The following is a 16,725-nucleotide window of genomic DNA, read 5'->3' on the forward strand; positions in this document are numbered from 1 at the left end:
CATTGACATTCAAGGAGTGCTCGATCAAGTTCCGAGGTACACCGGGCATGTCAGCAGGTTTCCATGCGAACACATCCACGTTGCTCCTCAAGAACCTGACGAGCGCGTCTTCCTATTTGGGATCCAGGTTGGCCCCGATAAGGGCCATTTTGCTGGGATCGCCGTCGACCAGCTGGATCACCTTGTGCTCCTTGGACTTGATGTTCTTGCGTGGAGCCTCGAGCTCTGGGATCTCCAGGTGGTCGGCCGAGGTCTTCTTGGCGTCGAGCATGGTCTCGGCCATGCGAATAGAGAGGTCGTGAGCCTCTGCTATTTTGAAGCTGTCGTCCTCACAAGTATAAGCTGCGTATACGTTGCCCCTGAGGGTTAGAACTCCTTTCTCGGTAGGAATCTTGAGCACCAGATACCTGTAATGAGGTATGGCCATGAACTTGGTGAGCGACGGTCGACCAAGAATAGCATGGTAGGTGCCGTCGAAGTCAGCGACCACGAAGTTGACGTAGTCGGTGCGGAAGTGGTTCGGGGTCCCAAATTGCACAGGTAGCGTGATCTGCCCGAGAGGTGTAGAGCTCTGTCCAGGGAGAACACCCCAGAACTGTGCCTCGTACAGCTTGAGATCCGCCTGGGTTATCTTCAGGGCAGGCAGACTGTTCTTGAACAGTATATCGATGGAGCTGCCGCCGTCGATCAGCACTCTGTCGAACTGAACCTTGTTGATGCAAGGATCGAGGACCAAGGGAAAATGTCCTGGCTCAGGTATTGTGGCCCATTGGTCCTTTCTGCTGAAGGAGATCTCACGGTGAGACCATGGAGGGAGCCACGGATCGATGAGGAGGTTATCGGTGTTGGCCACGTTCAAGCAAGCGCGGGCGAGCAGCTTATGTTCTCGTTTGGTCTCGATGGACACTTTGCCTCCGATGATGGTGTGCACGCAATCGGTTGGCTTGACGTACTTGTGACGGGGATCTGCGTCTTCATCGTCGTTGTCCTCGTTGCGCTGTTCCCCTGCGTCGTTAGGCTTGTCGGATGTATCCGGAGCCTGTTGACGCGTGTAGATAGACTTGAGAACGCGGCAATTCTCCATGGTATGGTTTGACTTGGGATGGAGCTGGCAGGGCCCTTTCAATGCTTTGGCGTAGTCGTCTTCGTAGTTACGACGTCCGCCACCTTTTTTAACGGTGTTGACCTCGCCGTCGTCTTCCCGAGCACGCTTGCCCCTGTAATCGTCACGGCGGTTACGCCGCTGATTACGTTGGTCACGGTGGTCGCGGGAGTCATTGCGCTGGTTGCGGCGGTCAAAATTGTCATTTCGACCACGGTTGCCGCTGGTAGTCATCGCGGGGTGGGGGGTGGTCGGAGCGTGGAACCCTTGCTGCTTCTTCGATAATTATCTTTTTAGCGTCGTCGGCGTCCGCATATTTCTTAGCGGTGGCCAGGAGCGCTGTGACCGATTCAGGCCTCTTGCGCAGGAGCTTGTCCCTTAGGGCGTCGTGGAAGCGGAGGCCAGTGATGAAAGCCTTGATTGCCTCATTGTCGGAGATTGATGGGACCTTGATGCGCATCTCCAAGAAACGCCGGACGTATTCGCGCAGTGGCTCATCTTTTCGATCTCAAATTCGTTGCAGATCATATTTGTTGCCAGGGTTGCTCGCAAGTAGCAATGAAGTTGTCGATGAAGGCTTGCTTGAGCTCTTGCCAAGAATCAAAGTAGTTCGCCGGCAAGCTGACCAGCCATTGGTGACCTGCGTGGCCAACAAGCGACTGGGAAGTAGTTAGACATGACGTGCTCGTCATGCCATGGCTAATCTGCACGCAGTTTCGTAGAGCATGACCCATAATTCGGGGTTCTCCTTGCCGTCGTACTTCTGAAGTTTCTCGAGCTTGAAGTTCTTGGGCCATATGACTTGGCGAAGGTGTGGAGTAAACTGCTTCAAACCCGGCGGGCCATGGGCAGTGTCATATTCCATACGGTCGATAGCTTTCGTGGGATGCACGATCGTTGGCTCTCTGGTTGATGCGAGCGCGCAGATCACGTCCTCCGAGGTAATGGCGGAGATCGTTATTGCCATCGCGGCGATCTCGGTTGCCATCTAGATTAGCCCTGCGATCCGTGGTTATCACGGCGATTGTTGCGGTTGTCTCAGTGGTTATCGTCCCAGACGTCGCGGCGGTTGTCCTCCCGACAGTGGTTGTCATCCCGACCACCATCATGGCCACCTTGACTGGTTGTCTGATGGGTCGTTGTTGCGCGAGCCACGTTGGTTGGGTGGCTGTGAGCGACTTGAGTACTAGCGGCTGTGGCTTGACTCGACTGAGACGGATGGAGCCCGGGCTTGATTTACAATCTCTGTGGTCTGGGCCATAGCAGCCGTCAGATAGGCTTGTATTTCATCGTGAACTGCTTGGGTTTCCGGGGTATTGGGTAGCCGTTGCATCGTCGCCATAGCAATGGCTACATTGGCGCTTGGAGTCCTAAAGACCTGTTTGTCCCCTACCCTGTCGAAAGCATTGTTGAGGTCGCGTGGCTAGACCCTTATGCGTCGTGCCTCCTCTTCTGCTTCGGCTTCGATTTGTCAGCGATTAAACCGGTCAATATTGCGTGCTTCGCGTGCAATCCTCTCTTGTTCAGTTTTGCCAACTGCTGGTGGTTTGTCATTGCTGACAACATTGATCAAATCCCCTCGCCTTGGTGGGAAAGACGGGAATTGTGGGAACCCCAAGGCGTGGTCTGGTATATCCAGATCGTATTCGATGCCTTCATCGTCATGATGCTGGAGCTCGGTGTGGACGGAGGCATTAGATGCGATGCCAGACGAGGAGCTGGAGTCACCCTCTTGGACCGTGTGGACGGATCCTTCTTGGTAATCCTCAATCCGGATCATGTTGACGAAGTTGCGTGGCCTCGGCCGAGGTCGATGTACAAAACACAGATCCGAGCAGCGTTGTATATTATACGCGTAGTTGGAGGCAATGTTTCGCAGGCCGTAGGGCTGGGCCTGGTAGTTCTCCGTCGAGGCTTCATACTCGGAGAGCCGGAGGCCCGTAGCGGAGGCTGGCCGGCGACGAGCGGAGCGCCCTTCAGGAGTAGATATGACCACGAGATCTGTACCAAGTCGTGCAAGACGACTGGCCCGAGCTGGTCGGGTAGATCTGTTGTGGGGAGTGGTTACCTGCTCATTAGGTTGACTTTGAATTGCACTTACCAGAGCTAGGGTTTCAGCGAGTTTGGTGCCGACCCGATCGATGGAGTCGAGCAGGTCGGTGTTGTCGATCTGCTTCCCTTTGTAGCGAGGAAGCGGACGACAGGTTGTCGGCGTGGCTGAAGATGATGCAGGTGTGGTCAGAGCCAGATGTACCGTGGTCGGAGCCAGATCCGTTGTGGTCGGAGCCGTATCCACCGTGGTCGGAGCCGTATCCAAGCTGGTCGGAGCCGTAGCCGATGCAGGTGAAGCAGTGGTCGACGCAGATTGAATCCGCGCCTCCTCTGTAGTCATGGCGATGAAGTCGTTGGAGCTGGTGGTCCAGGTGATCTGGCCGATGGTGAACGTGAGGCCGTTCGGCGTAGCCACGGAGCCAGAGATGATGACCATCTTGTTTGCTTGGAGAGCAGTACGCACACCCCCTACCTGGCGCGCCACTGTCGACGAAATATGGTCGGCAGTCTACCTAGGGGTATGCCCAAGGTAGTAGATTGTCGGCAGACAGATGCGCAAGCCACAAACAAGACGGTGACGTAAAACAGACACGAAGTTTTATCCAGGTTCGGCCGCCAAGAAGGCGTAATACCTACGTCCTGCGTCTGATTGTATTGCTGTATGTCAATGAGAGATGTTTTTGAGAGGGGTCCCCTGCCCGCCTTATATAGTCCGGGGGCAGGGTTACAGATCTGGAAACTAATCCTAGCCAATTACAATTGTCATAGGTGGCCGGATAATGATTCCTATTCTAACCGACCAGGATCTTGCTTGATCGCCAAATCTGTCTTGACTCCTTGCGCGGGACTCCGAATAGGTTGGCCGGGCCGCGCGTCGTCTTTTGGTGGACCGGACCCTCTGATCCGGGCCGGCCCAAGCCTAGCCGTAAGGGTATAGGGGTTAATACCCCCACAGTTGTCGTAGTTTCTATATCAATACTTCATCATGTCAAGATTAGATATTTATTTCCGTTGTAATTCTGATCACATGTTTATATTCCGTTGTTCAATTAAATTGTTTATAACTCTGATAATATGATTACATTCCGCTGTTATAATAATAAATATTATACTCTGATATTGTATTAAAAGTGATGTAAGAAATAGTTAAGAATGATGTAAGCTTTATTCTCTCATTTGTGATCCTGATGAAAAATGTGGATTTTTGGGTTCTCCCCTGGGGTGTGCCCGACGGAACCGAGTAATTTGGTGTTCTCCCCTGGGTGCTTAGTGTCTAATGGAAGACGAACGCTCCTGGGAGGCATTAGATTAGGTGGTTCTACCACAATAGTTTTTCCAAAGAGCTAAACACAAGCTATATCTATTACCTGGCTATGCAACTCAAGAGAGCACTTGTATTTAACAGAGTAAACAGCAGAGCCCAATTTTTCATGAGAGGACAACATACCAAACAAGACGGTGAATTAAAATACATTTTTATACCTAGTCATTATATGCAGGTTAGAACACAATTTATATCAGAAGTAACGATCAACCACACCACCCACAAATTTCTGAAAATGGCAAAATTCAGACCATGGCTGTAGCTTAACGGATTTGTGTATTAAATGAAATACTGTGTGCCCCTAAAGTTTTGGCTGCCTGTCCAGACAGACAGGTGATGGAAGTGGAAAATGTCTCAACTTATCAATAGAAAGGCCAGAATTCAGCTTTGGTAAAAAAATTGTCATAGATATTGCATGACAAGAGTAAACTGGAAGATCAATGCTTCATTGAATGCTAACAATATCACTTAAATCCCTACAAGTTCATTTTTCTCATTCCACTTTCCAATTGTTTGGATATCTCATTTCTTGCCTCCACCTTCTTGTTGTGGACTCAACTTAAACAACTAACAGATCAAGGGGTGAAAGGAAAAAAATGTCAATGCCCTTGGTTCTAGTGGAAGTTACTTACTAAGAAAGATGTATGTCTCAGAAACAAAATAAACTATAGGTATGGCTGTGCTGTGCCAAAGTTATTTGCCATCCAGTCCACTAAAAAATCAAATTACTACTCTACATGACTTAATATGGTCAGCTTGACGAGCAAAGCATTGGAGGTTGTGGTTCTGAACATCTTTGCCAAGAATGGATAGAAACAATAATAGATTTTGCAGATATGATTTTTCTTCCATTTGTGTTTGCTCTTTCCCTTATTTTGATAATCAGCAATTGAGTTGAAAACTTTGTAAGAATTGGATGTAGAGGCCAGAACTATTCCTTTTTTTTCCTTAAAAAAACATGACTTCATAACAACTGAAATCTTTTTTTCATGAAAAGGTCAAGATGTCCAACAAAGATGCCAGATATTCATGCATAGTCTACTGATACACTATCCTGACATTTAGTTCAGCACATATTTCGTATATCAAGATGACTCTTCATACAATCCAAAACTAAGAAACACCAACCATGATGATTATACACATTTATGTGAAATATAGGTTTATGAATGTGTATGCCTTTTAACATTGACTAGGAGATTGTGCTTGTAGAGTGACTTTTAGCATTTCCATGTAGGTTCCTCGAAAGGTGATGTGCTACTGATGTGCTTTGGTAACAAAAAATCAGCAGGGCACCTCAAAAGACAAAAGGCTTTGCAACTAGATATGATAAAAGAACTAAGATTAGAGATTAATAATTCTATCAACCAAAAGTTTATAAATTTATAATTTCTAATGGAAAGTTCATAATTTTAGTTTGGCCATTACCTAGCTTTATCCCTTTCAAGAGACAGTTCTCATCATCAGTTTGAATTAAGAAAACAGATTGTATTGCAATGCTCTTGGGTTGGCATTTATTGTGGATTTGCAACCCTTATCATGGTGTAATACACAAGTACTAACCTTGGCAGACAATAATACTGAACCCCCTATCAAGAACACATTGATTACTTCTGTTGATCACATTACCAAACTGATGCAAAGTAAAGATTTACAGGAGCCAATTAAATAGCTAATCAACCATATCTGCAAAAAAATAGCCGCTTTGGTTTAACTAGAAAAGAACTATAATCTTAGCAAAATTCCCGATGTTCAAATTAATTGGAACTCAAAGAAGCTAATAATCAACATAGATGATCTCTATTCACACAATTATTTCAGTTTCACCACAAATTCACAATATTATTTCAGTTTAACCAGAAAAAAACCATAAGTGCATGCTCTGTTCTTCCTCAGTAACCCATCACTGTAGGAATTGAGGCGAAGGGGATAAATGTAGGCGAAGGGTTGGGGCATACCAAGGGGTATGGTCGCAGTCAAAGCTCGAGGTCGGAGAGGGAGCACCGGGGGAGGTCGAGGTCGTCGAGGGAGCGCCGGGAGAGGTCAGAGCACGCGCTCTAGCGACATCGTCGGAGATAGAGGTCGGTGAGGGAGCGCCGATGGAGGAGCCAGAGCGCATGGCCAGGCTAGGGAGCACAAACTGTAGCCCCCATGAGGTCGGAGCTCTAGGTCAGAGAGGGATCCGCGGCGGTGGAGAGGATGACAACCAAAGTGCATAGCTGGGCCGGGGGAGCACAAACCCTAGCCCCCGACGAGGTCGTCAGAGTGCGTGCATGGGCCGGCGAGGTCAGAGGTCAAGGTCTGACACCTCTACCTAGGTTACCACCGGATCGGGAGGTTGAGTTTGCAATTGAGTTAGAACCTGGTACTGCTCCTATTTCACGGCGTCCTTACCGCATGGCTCCTAAGGAACTGGTAGAAATAAAGAAGCAGCTAGAGGAATTCTTGCAGAAGGGATTCATCCATCCTAGCTCTTCACCATGGGGTTGTCCAACTATTTTTGTGAAGAAGAAGGATGACATTTTTCGGATGTGTGTGGATTATCGCCCTCTCAATGCGGTAACCATTAAGAACAAGTATCATTTACCTCGTATTGATACTTTGTTTGATTAGTTGGCTAGTGCAAAAGTGTTTTCGAAGATTGGTCTTCGTTCTGGATATCACCAAATTAAAATCCAGCCGCAAGATATACCAAAGACAGCTTTCTCTACTAGGTATGGGCTTTATGAATACCTAGTCATGTCTTTTGGCCTCACCAATGCTCCTGCATTCTTCATGTACCTCATGAACTCAGTCTTTATGCTAGAGTTGGACAAGTTTGTAGTGGTGTTCATCGATGATATTTTGATATACTCCAAGAACATTGAAGAGCATGTGCAACATCTTTGGATAGTCCTAACCTCATTACGGGGACACAAGTTGTATACCAAATTCAGCAAGTGTGAGTTTTGGTTGGATCGAGTGCAGTTTTTGGGACATGTCCTAACACCTAAAGGCATCTCTGTGGATCTTGACAAGGTGTAGGATGTGTTAAATTGGAAATGTCCAAAGTCAGTGCATCAGATTCGTTAGTTCCTTGGCCTTGCTGGTTATTATCGATGCTTTATCCCTAATTTTTCCAAAATAGCTCAACCAATGACCAAGTTACTGCAGAAGGATGTCAAGCTTGTATGGAGTCCGGCTTGTGAAGAAGCTTTTCAAGCCCTAAAGAAGTCTTACCTCTGCTCTTGTTCTTGCCCAATCAGATATTGATAGGCCATTTGATGTGTATTGTGATGCTTCTAGGACTGGACTGGGATGTGTGCTTATGCAAGGCGGACGTATGATCCCTTATGCTTCATGTCAGCTAAAAAAGCACAAGTTGAATTATCCCACTCATGATTTAAAGTTGGCTGCAGTTGTGCACGCTCTAAAAATTTAGAGACATTATCTATTGGGAAATAAAGTGCATATCTACATAGATCACAAGAGTCTCAAATATATTTTCACTCAATCCGAGTTGAATATGAGGCAACGGAGGTGGCTTTAGTTAATCAAAGATTATAACTTATAAGTTCATTATCACCCTAGAAAAGCTAATGTGGTAGCTGATGCCTTAAGTCGGAAGTCGCATCAAGTTGAAGAAGAATCTTTGTCTCTCAACCATTATGAGGTGTTAGCCCATATTGCCCTAGTCTCGGATTTACTTGAGCAAATTATTATAGAGCAAAGGCAAGATGCTTCAAAAATTTCGCATATCAAGAAGTTAATTGTTGAAGGCATGGTTCTCATTTCAGTATTGATGATCGAGGTGTGGTGAAGTTCAAGAACTGATTGGTGGTTCCCTCAAGTGATGATCTTAGGAGAAAAATTTTGGATGAAGCTCACAACTCCAAATTATCCATTCATCCGGGAAGTAACAAGATGTATCATGATTTGCGTCACTTGTATTGGTGGCCAAATATGAAACAAGATATTACCAAATACATCTCAGAATGTAACATTTGTGGAAGGGTTAAGGCGGACCATATGTGTACGCCTAGATTTCAACAGCCCATGCCTATTCCTATTTGGAAATGGGAGGATATTTCCATGGACTTTGTTGTGGGTTTGCCCCGCACGGTAAAGGGGTATGACTCTATTTGGGTCATTGTGGATCGCCTTACCAAGTCCACTTATTTCCTCCCAGTGGATACAAGGTATTCAGCCAAGAAGTATGCCAAGCTATATTTTGATCAGATTGTAACCTTGCATGGGGTTCCTCTTACCATTGTTTCTGATAGAGGATCAGTCTTTGTCTCTCATTTCTAGGAGCAAGTCTAGAAATGTCTTGGTACTTGTCTCCTCAGAAGTTCAGCTTATCATCTGCAAACTGATGGTCAGACAGAAAGGGTCAATCAAGAACTTGAAGACATGTTGAGAGCTTGTGCTATTTCTTATCCAAAAATGGGACGAATGCTTGACTTTAGCTGAGTTTTCCTATAACAATAGCTATCAAGAGAGCATTCGAATGGCACCTTTCGAGGCTTTGTATGGCAAGAAGTGTAGAACACCTCTTAATTGGGTGAAAATGGGTGACCATGGTTACTTTGGGCCTGATTTTATCAAAGAAGCAAGAGAACATGTCAGTGTTATTCAGAGTCATTTGAAAGTGGCTCAGAACCGTCATAAAGCTTATACGGACAAGAGGAGAAGGCCCTTGTAGTTTGAAGTTGGTGACCATGTGTACCTAAAGGTATCCCCGATGAGAGGTGTTCATTAGTTTGGAGTCCATGGAAAGTTAGCTCCTCGTTATGTTGGACCTTATAAAGTTTTGGGACGGTGTGGTGCTGTTGCTTATCGTCTACAGCTTCTGGATATTTTGTCAGCAGTACATAATGTCTTTCATGTCTCCCAGCTAAAAAATTGTTTTTGAGTTCCCGATGAAGTGATGGAAATTGAAAGACTCTGTCTCCAACCTGATCTTTTTTATATTGAGCATCCTATCAAAATCTTGGATGAAAAAGAGAGTTACTAGAAACAAAGTGGTGAAATTTTATAAAGTCTAGTGGCAAAACCATTCGGAGGACGAAGCAACTTGAGAGCAGGAGAGTTATATTCTAGAGCATTATCCCCATCTTCTCCCCGGTGTGCCAAGGTAATAGTTTATGTTAAACCTCACTCTTACCCTTTTTCCTACACTAGGCACTCACATGAAATCTCGAGACGAGATTTCGTTTAAGGGGGGGAGAGTTGTAACACCCTCGGTGTTACACCCTAAATCATTTACTAAAATATGTCATGAGCATCATGTTTATGTGTTCATGCATGTGATAAAGTGTGTAGATCAATTTCTTGTAACCTAAAATGACTAATAAAAATGTTAAACGAAAGTTGATTTGATAGCTCATGTATATCAAGTAGGGTTTAAAACTAAGTTTTATTGGACAAAAGTGCTATAGAACATATATGTGGTGCTTAAATAAAGATTGGAATATGAACTTTGTAGATGATAATAAAATACTTGATGTAGAAAAATAACATTGCTAGCCAACATTTCTAATAGCCTAGACATGCAAATTGGAATCAAGTTTAGCTCAAAAGACAGAATATTTTCAAGTATGTTGACAGTTAGACAATGCCATGTTTGGCAATTTATTTTGTGAAATTGGGTTAAGAAAAGGTGTCATGTGCTAACTCGGTTTGGTAGCCTCATATGCCATCTTGAGCATGGTGAAGATGGTTAAGATCTAGAAGCAACCGTTTAGTTTTTATAGGCGCTTTCCAATTCGTGCACCACACGGTCTCGGGCTAGTTGGCCGCGTGGGCGCGGTCAACACGCTCGGGCGCTCGACATCGCCACGCTAGCTATCCCGTACGCATGTGCGCTGCCGCACGTGGCCAGCCATGGCTGCTCTAGCCTGGCTGTGGCCTAGCCACCGCTGGCTCCTGGCGCGCGGAGCCACTGCTGCTGCTTGCGCAGCCAGGCGGTGCTGCCACCGGCCCCGCCACGCTGTCGCACTGCCAACCCGCCCCGCGCCGTAACGCAGCCATTGCAGTGATGTCGCCTCGCCGTCAAGTCTGTGCCTCCCTGTACATCTCTGTGCCACTGCCGGCCTAGTGCGATGCCACCTCTGCTGCGCGCACGTGGTTGGGCTCACCGTCACCTTGTCATTGATGGCACTACGACACGTGGGCCACGCCAGTCACGAACACGCGTGCCTATGTACTAGCACCTGGGCGTGGGTCTCCACTGTCGTGCCAACCACATCTAGCCAAGGCACGCACACACCGAGCCACCGGCCGTACCCCACTGCTCTCTCTCTTTCTCATCTCTCTGCCGCCGTTGAGCCGTGCCCACGTGCGAGCTAGAGAGCAGTCACCTCTACTTATTTCCGCCCGTCAGAACCTTCGCCCTCCCGTCTTCTCGGCGCCTGACCCCGTAGAGCCATGAAGACGCCCCGGCCAAGCACCAATTTGCCTCATTTCCACCGGCGTGCCATTAAGGCCATGTCCGGCCGTGGACGAGGGCAGCCCTCCTACTGTCCCTCCCGAGCCAATTCACTTGCACCATTAGCTTTGCCTTGCCTCCCTATCGACCTTGCGCATGTCAGCGGAACCGTTGCCGCCTCCCCTTCGTTGCTGACACAACCGTGCCACCATGGTGCACCGCCGCACGGCTCGGTCGCACATGGCTAGCGTTCCTCCATCATCCTCTGCCTCAACTGTCACCTTAGCCTAGTCCATGGTAGCCTCCTGATGCTCACGCGTTAACTAATTAGGCCTATAGCTATCCTAGCTCATTGGAATAGTGGCACCACTGTCGCGGATGGTCGCGCGCCGCTGTAGCCTTCCCCAGCCAGTCATGTCACCCCGCACAGCCGCTTAGCGTAGCTGCTTGGGTCAGAGATGGTGACTGCCCCGTTAAGTGGTCTGTCGCAGGTCCCTAGTGGCTGGCGCAGCTACGCTGTGTCACCGACCGCCGCGCCGCCGTGCACTGGGTCACCAGGGGTGCGCGCAGGGGAATTCCAGGAAAGCCATGGGGTTAAGTGGGAAGGTTTTAGAGAGGGGAAATAGTGTTAGCACTTAGTTGTAATTCGGGAGAAGTTCGAGGTCTCTTTTTCTAAATCACCAGCGCGTGCGGGGTTTCCTTGGCGCGGGCCGTATCCGCGTGGGCCACGCTTGTGGGCCGCGTGGGAGAATTTGTTTTTCTTTTTCATAAGGAATTAGAAATAGTTTTCTAATTTAATTTCTGAGCTGATCTTTGGCAATTAATATAAAATCGTGTAGGTCTTCAAAAATTGTGAAACATATTTTGTTAGGTTCCTAAAATTGTGCTCTATCTGTTAGTGTATTTAGTTCATATATATACATGTTGATACCAGGAGCTATTAAATCATTTGAGAGTGCTCAATATTATTAGGTTAAATATTGTAGGATTTTTTGTGGTAAATTAGTGATAGCTTTAGTCCTGAAATTTTTATGATAGCTTCATTGTATCATTATGTGCTCACCGTAATTTTTGTAGCCTTAGAATAGACTAAGCATTAGGGTAGTTAAATGCTCTTTGTTTCAATATACATTAAATCACTAGTACCAATAAATATATATCCTTAATTTGTCAAGCTAAGGGTTTGTTAGTTGAATCCAACAATTTGCTTGGTAAAGATGATAGTTAGCTTAGTACCTTAGTCATTAGAGCTAGCTTAGTAGCGTAGTTGCGTATTCTTAGTCTAAGAGTTGTTGTTGCCTAAATGCTAAGTGTTGCATCATGATCGCGTGTATGTAGAGAACGAGTTGGCGGAGATCGTGACCACCGGCGATCATGAGTTTGAGGAGATCGTCGAGGAGTACGAGGAGGAGATTCTCGTAAAGGAGGAGGTCCCAGAGCCGCCACTAACTAACTCAGTTGACACCGCGCCTGCCCAAGGCAAGCCCCGGTGCATAACCCCTTATTTTTTATAATCATTGTTTATATATGTTATGTGCATTTACATTACAGGAATTTTAGGGAAAACACATGCATAGATATACCTGTCCTAAGAGTCTTATTAGTGCATATTCGAGTAGCTGCTATGCTTCGGCTTTCGGTAGCATGAGTAACCTACCGTTACTCACAATAGGTGATTATTATTACTCTCATAATAAAATGATGAAAGAAAAATAAAGACCGGGCAGGGATATGGTATGGATATTGGTGGGTGTAACATGTTGTGTCCCGCGGCCAACGGGGCTTAGCTTAGTTACACTATTTTCCCTATTCATGTCTATTAAGGACCGTCCATTGCTGTAGATGGTAGTCAGGTCACAGACTTATTATTCTGAACACATACTTGCTTATGGAAGCAGGAAGGCTCATTACACTCTTGTCGTGGGTTCTGGCTCTTTCTAGAGTGACTGATTGGAGGCGGGGAAAGGTGGAGGTCTAAGCACCATGATGAGACCGGGTCTCAACTGTCGGTCTTGTTAGAAAGAGAACTCCAAATCCTACACCCTAAGAATGAAAACTCATAAATAAGGGAATGGATTAATTTTTTTATCCAAAAAATCACACTGACATTGATATCTAAATGCGGTTTTCTACAATCGCCTCAATGAAAATTCTCAATTGCGAGCCCAAAAGATTTTCTAGGGCCCGAATGTCATAAAAACAGAAGATTCACAAATCTGCCGTGTTCCCAACTATCGGACCTAACTTGGCAACATTCTCACCAATGATTGGTGCAACTAGGCATTCAGTAAACCTCGAGGACTTTACTTTGTTCAGTAGAGTGGTCCTAACTTCGTCCAGCGGACTCAGAATCAAGGGTTGTCGGTCTTGTTGGAAAGAGGACTCCGAATCCTACACCCTAAGAATGAAAACTCATAAATATGGGCATGTATAAATTTTTTACCCAAAAAATCACACTGACATCAATATCTAAATGCGATTTTATACAATCACCTCAATGAAAATTTCTGACTACGAGCCCCTAAGAATCTCTAGGACCTGAACATCGTAAAAAATGGAGGATTCCCAAATCTGTCATGTTCCCCGCTATCGGACATAACTTGGCAACATTCTCACCAATGATGGGTGCAATGGGGCATAGCACGGATTTAGTAAACCTCCAAGACTTCACTACGTTCTGTAGAACGGTCCTAACTTCGTTTAGTGGACTCAGAATCAAGCGTTGTCGGTCTTGTTAGAAAGAGAACTCCAAATCCTACACCCTAGGAATGAAAACTCATATATAAGGGAATGGATTAATTTTTTATCCAAAAAATCACACTAACATTGATATCTAAATGTGATTTTCTACAATCGCCTCAATGAAAATTCTCGATTGCGAGCCCACAAGATTTTCTAGGGCCCGAATGTCGTAAAAACGGAAGATTCACAAATCTGCCATGTTCCCAACTATCGGACCTAACTTGGCAACATTCTCACCAATGATTGGTGCACTAGGCATTCAGTAAACCTCGAATACTTTACTTTGTTCTGTAGAGTGGTCCTAACTTCGTCCAGCAGACTCAGAATTAAGGGTTGTCGGTCTTGTTGGAAAGAGGACTCCGAATCCTACACCCTAAGAATGAAAACTCATAAATATGGGCATGTATAAATTTTTTACCCAAAAAATCACACTGACATCAATATCTAAATGTGATTTTCCACAATCGCCTCAATGAAAATTCCTGACTACGAGCACGTAAGAATCTCCAGGACTTGAACATTGAAAAAATGGAGGATTCCCAAATCCATCATGTTCCCCGCTATCGGACATAACTTGGCAACATTCTCACCAATGATGGGTGCAACGGGGCATCGCACGGATTCAGTAAACCTCCAAGACTTCACTATGTTCTGTAGAACGGTCCTAACTTCGTCCAGCGGACTCAGAATCAAGCGTTGTCGATCTTGTTGGAAAGAGAGGACTTCAAATCCTACACCCTAGGAATGAAAACTCATGAATAGGGGAATGGATTAATTTTTTTACCAAAAAATCACACCGACATCGATATCTAAATGCGATTTTCTACAATCGCCTCATTGAAAATTCCCGACTGCGAGCCCGGAAGATTCTCTGGGACCCGAACATCGTAAAAACAGAGGATTCCTAAATCCGACGTGTTCCCTGCTATCGGACCAAACCTGGCAACATTCTCACCAATGATGGGTGCAATAGGGCATAGCTATGCCTGGATTTAGTAAACCTCGAAAACTTGACTATGTTCTGTAGAACGGTCCTTACTTCGTCCAGCGGACTCAAAATCAAGGGCTATCGGTCTTGTTGGAAAGAGGACTCCAAATCCTACACACCACGAATGAAAGCTCATAAATAGGGGCATGGATTGTCTTTTTACCCAAAAAAATCACATCGACATCGATATCTAAATGCAATTTTCTACAATCGCCCGTGAAAATTTCCGACTACAAGCCCAAAAGATTCTCCGGGACCCTAATGTCGTAAAATATAGAGGATTCCCAAATCCATCGTATTCCTTGCTATCAGACCTAACATGGCAACATTCTCGCCAACGATTTCTGCAATGAGGCATAGCATGGATTCAGTAAACCTCGAAGACTTGACTATGTTCTATAGAACGGTCCTAACATCGTCCAGCAGACTCAGAATCAAGGGTTGTTGGTCTTGTTGGAAAGAGGACTCTAAATTCTACACCCAGGGAATGAAGACTCATAAATAGGGGTATGGATTAATTTTTTGCCCAAAAAAATCACACCGACATCGATATCTAAATGTGATTTTCTACGATCGCCTCAATGAAAATTCCTAACTGCTAGCCTAGAAGATTCTCTAGGATCTGGACATCATAAAAAACGGAGGATCCTTCGTGTTCCCTGCTATCAAAGATTAAGGGAACCTTACTTGGCAACATTCTCACCAATGATGGGTGCAACGTGGCATAGCATGTATTCAGTAAACCTCAAAGACTTGGCTATGTTCCGTAGAACAGTCCTAGAAGGCATGTCAAATATTGGCAATAGCCTTGGGAGGCCATTTTGGAAATTCCATGGTTGACCAGTTGATAAATCGGAATAAGTCAGAATTTTGCACAAAAATTAGGCACCCAGCTGGGTGCATTAGGGCCGACTTCTATCCAGGTAGCTTATCTACCACCTTAACCATAAATCGTTGCTGCTGAGCACTTGTCAATTTGCACACAGAGGGTGGCAAATCCAAGTAATAACTGAGAAATTCCTGCACAACGCAGGTTAACTGAGTTTGAACCACAGCTAGGTCATCATCTTGGCAATGGATTGGAGGCACAAAACACTTGAGAATGTTTGTTTTCAGACTGTCTTATTAGAGATGAATGTTAAAAAGTCTAAATGTTAATGTTGATTTCTTATTTTCATTTTTCTTAAATAATTTGGATGATGGCATTTTTATTTTTGTTTTGAAATCCAGTTAATGTGGAAGATGTGGTGAAAATTAACTAGAATGCTTTGGGCAAATCTCTTGAATTTTTTTACTGGTTTTGATGACGAACTTCGCCAACTACTTGAATTTCTGAAAGAACCAACTGTAAAGTAAGTCTCTATTCCTGTGAAAACTGAGTTATTATGTCCAATATGTAATATTCCTTAAAATATTTTAATACAATTAAATATATTATTTTTGCTTATATTTAATGTCGTTATGACGATTTCAGCTGGGAAATAGCACTGTGGGATATCAGTAGAAGAATGCATTTTCTATTAGAGGTGTTCTGGTGTCTAGAAATGGACCCATCAAAGATAAATGAATTAGAGGCCAAGCCCTCTCTAGGACTATAGAGAGCTGTTAACTCACTATAATACTCATGGACAGAAACAAACTTGTACCATTATTTCACTTAAAAAAAACAAAATTCTCACGCACCAGGATGATCCTTATCAAAATATACAATTTTATTCTACTTTGGCTACTTCAAAACAATTTGATTTGTTATTTGTTGGTATCAGGAAAAAACATCGGCGTGGAGAAGGAAATAATCGAAAGGTTCTTTCGCAAAGAAGCTCCAAAGTACATGTTAGGACTCATTAAGGAGGTGCGGGAACTGAATTGGATAAAGGAGTCACCACTTCTTCGAAATAAGTCTATTAACTATAGCATTGAAGTAAATGTTGACTTGAGCTTATAGAATTAATGTATGTTGGTGGTGTGAGTTTGTAACTTTTTAGACTCCTTATGATATTATATGCAGCTCTCATGTGTGTCCTCCAAAGAGAGTACAAATTGCACTGTGTTGTCCATTTGTGTATAGGTAAGACAGAGTATATGAATTGGTTCCAAAGTGTAGAGAG

This window comes from Miscanthus floridulus, chromosome 17 (assembly GCF_019320115.1).
Source record: "Miscanthus floridulus cultivar M001 chromosome 17, ASM1932011v1, whole genome shotgun sequence".
NCBI classification, from domain to species: domain Eukaryota; kingdom Viridiplantae; phylum Streptophyta; class Magnoliopsida; order Poales; family Poaceae; genus Miscanthus; species Miscanthus floridulus.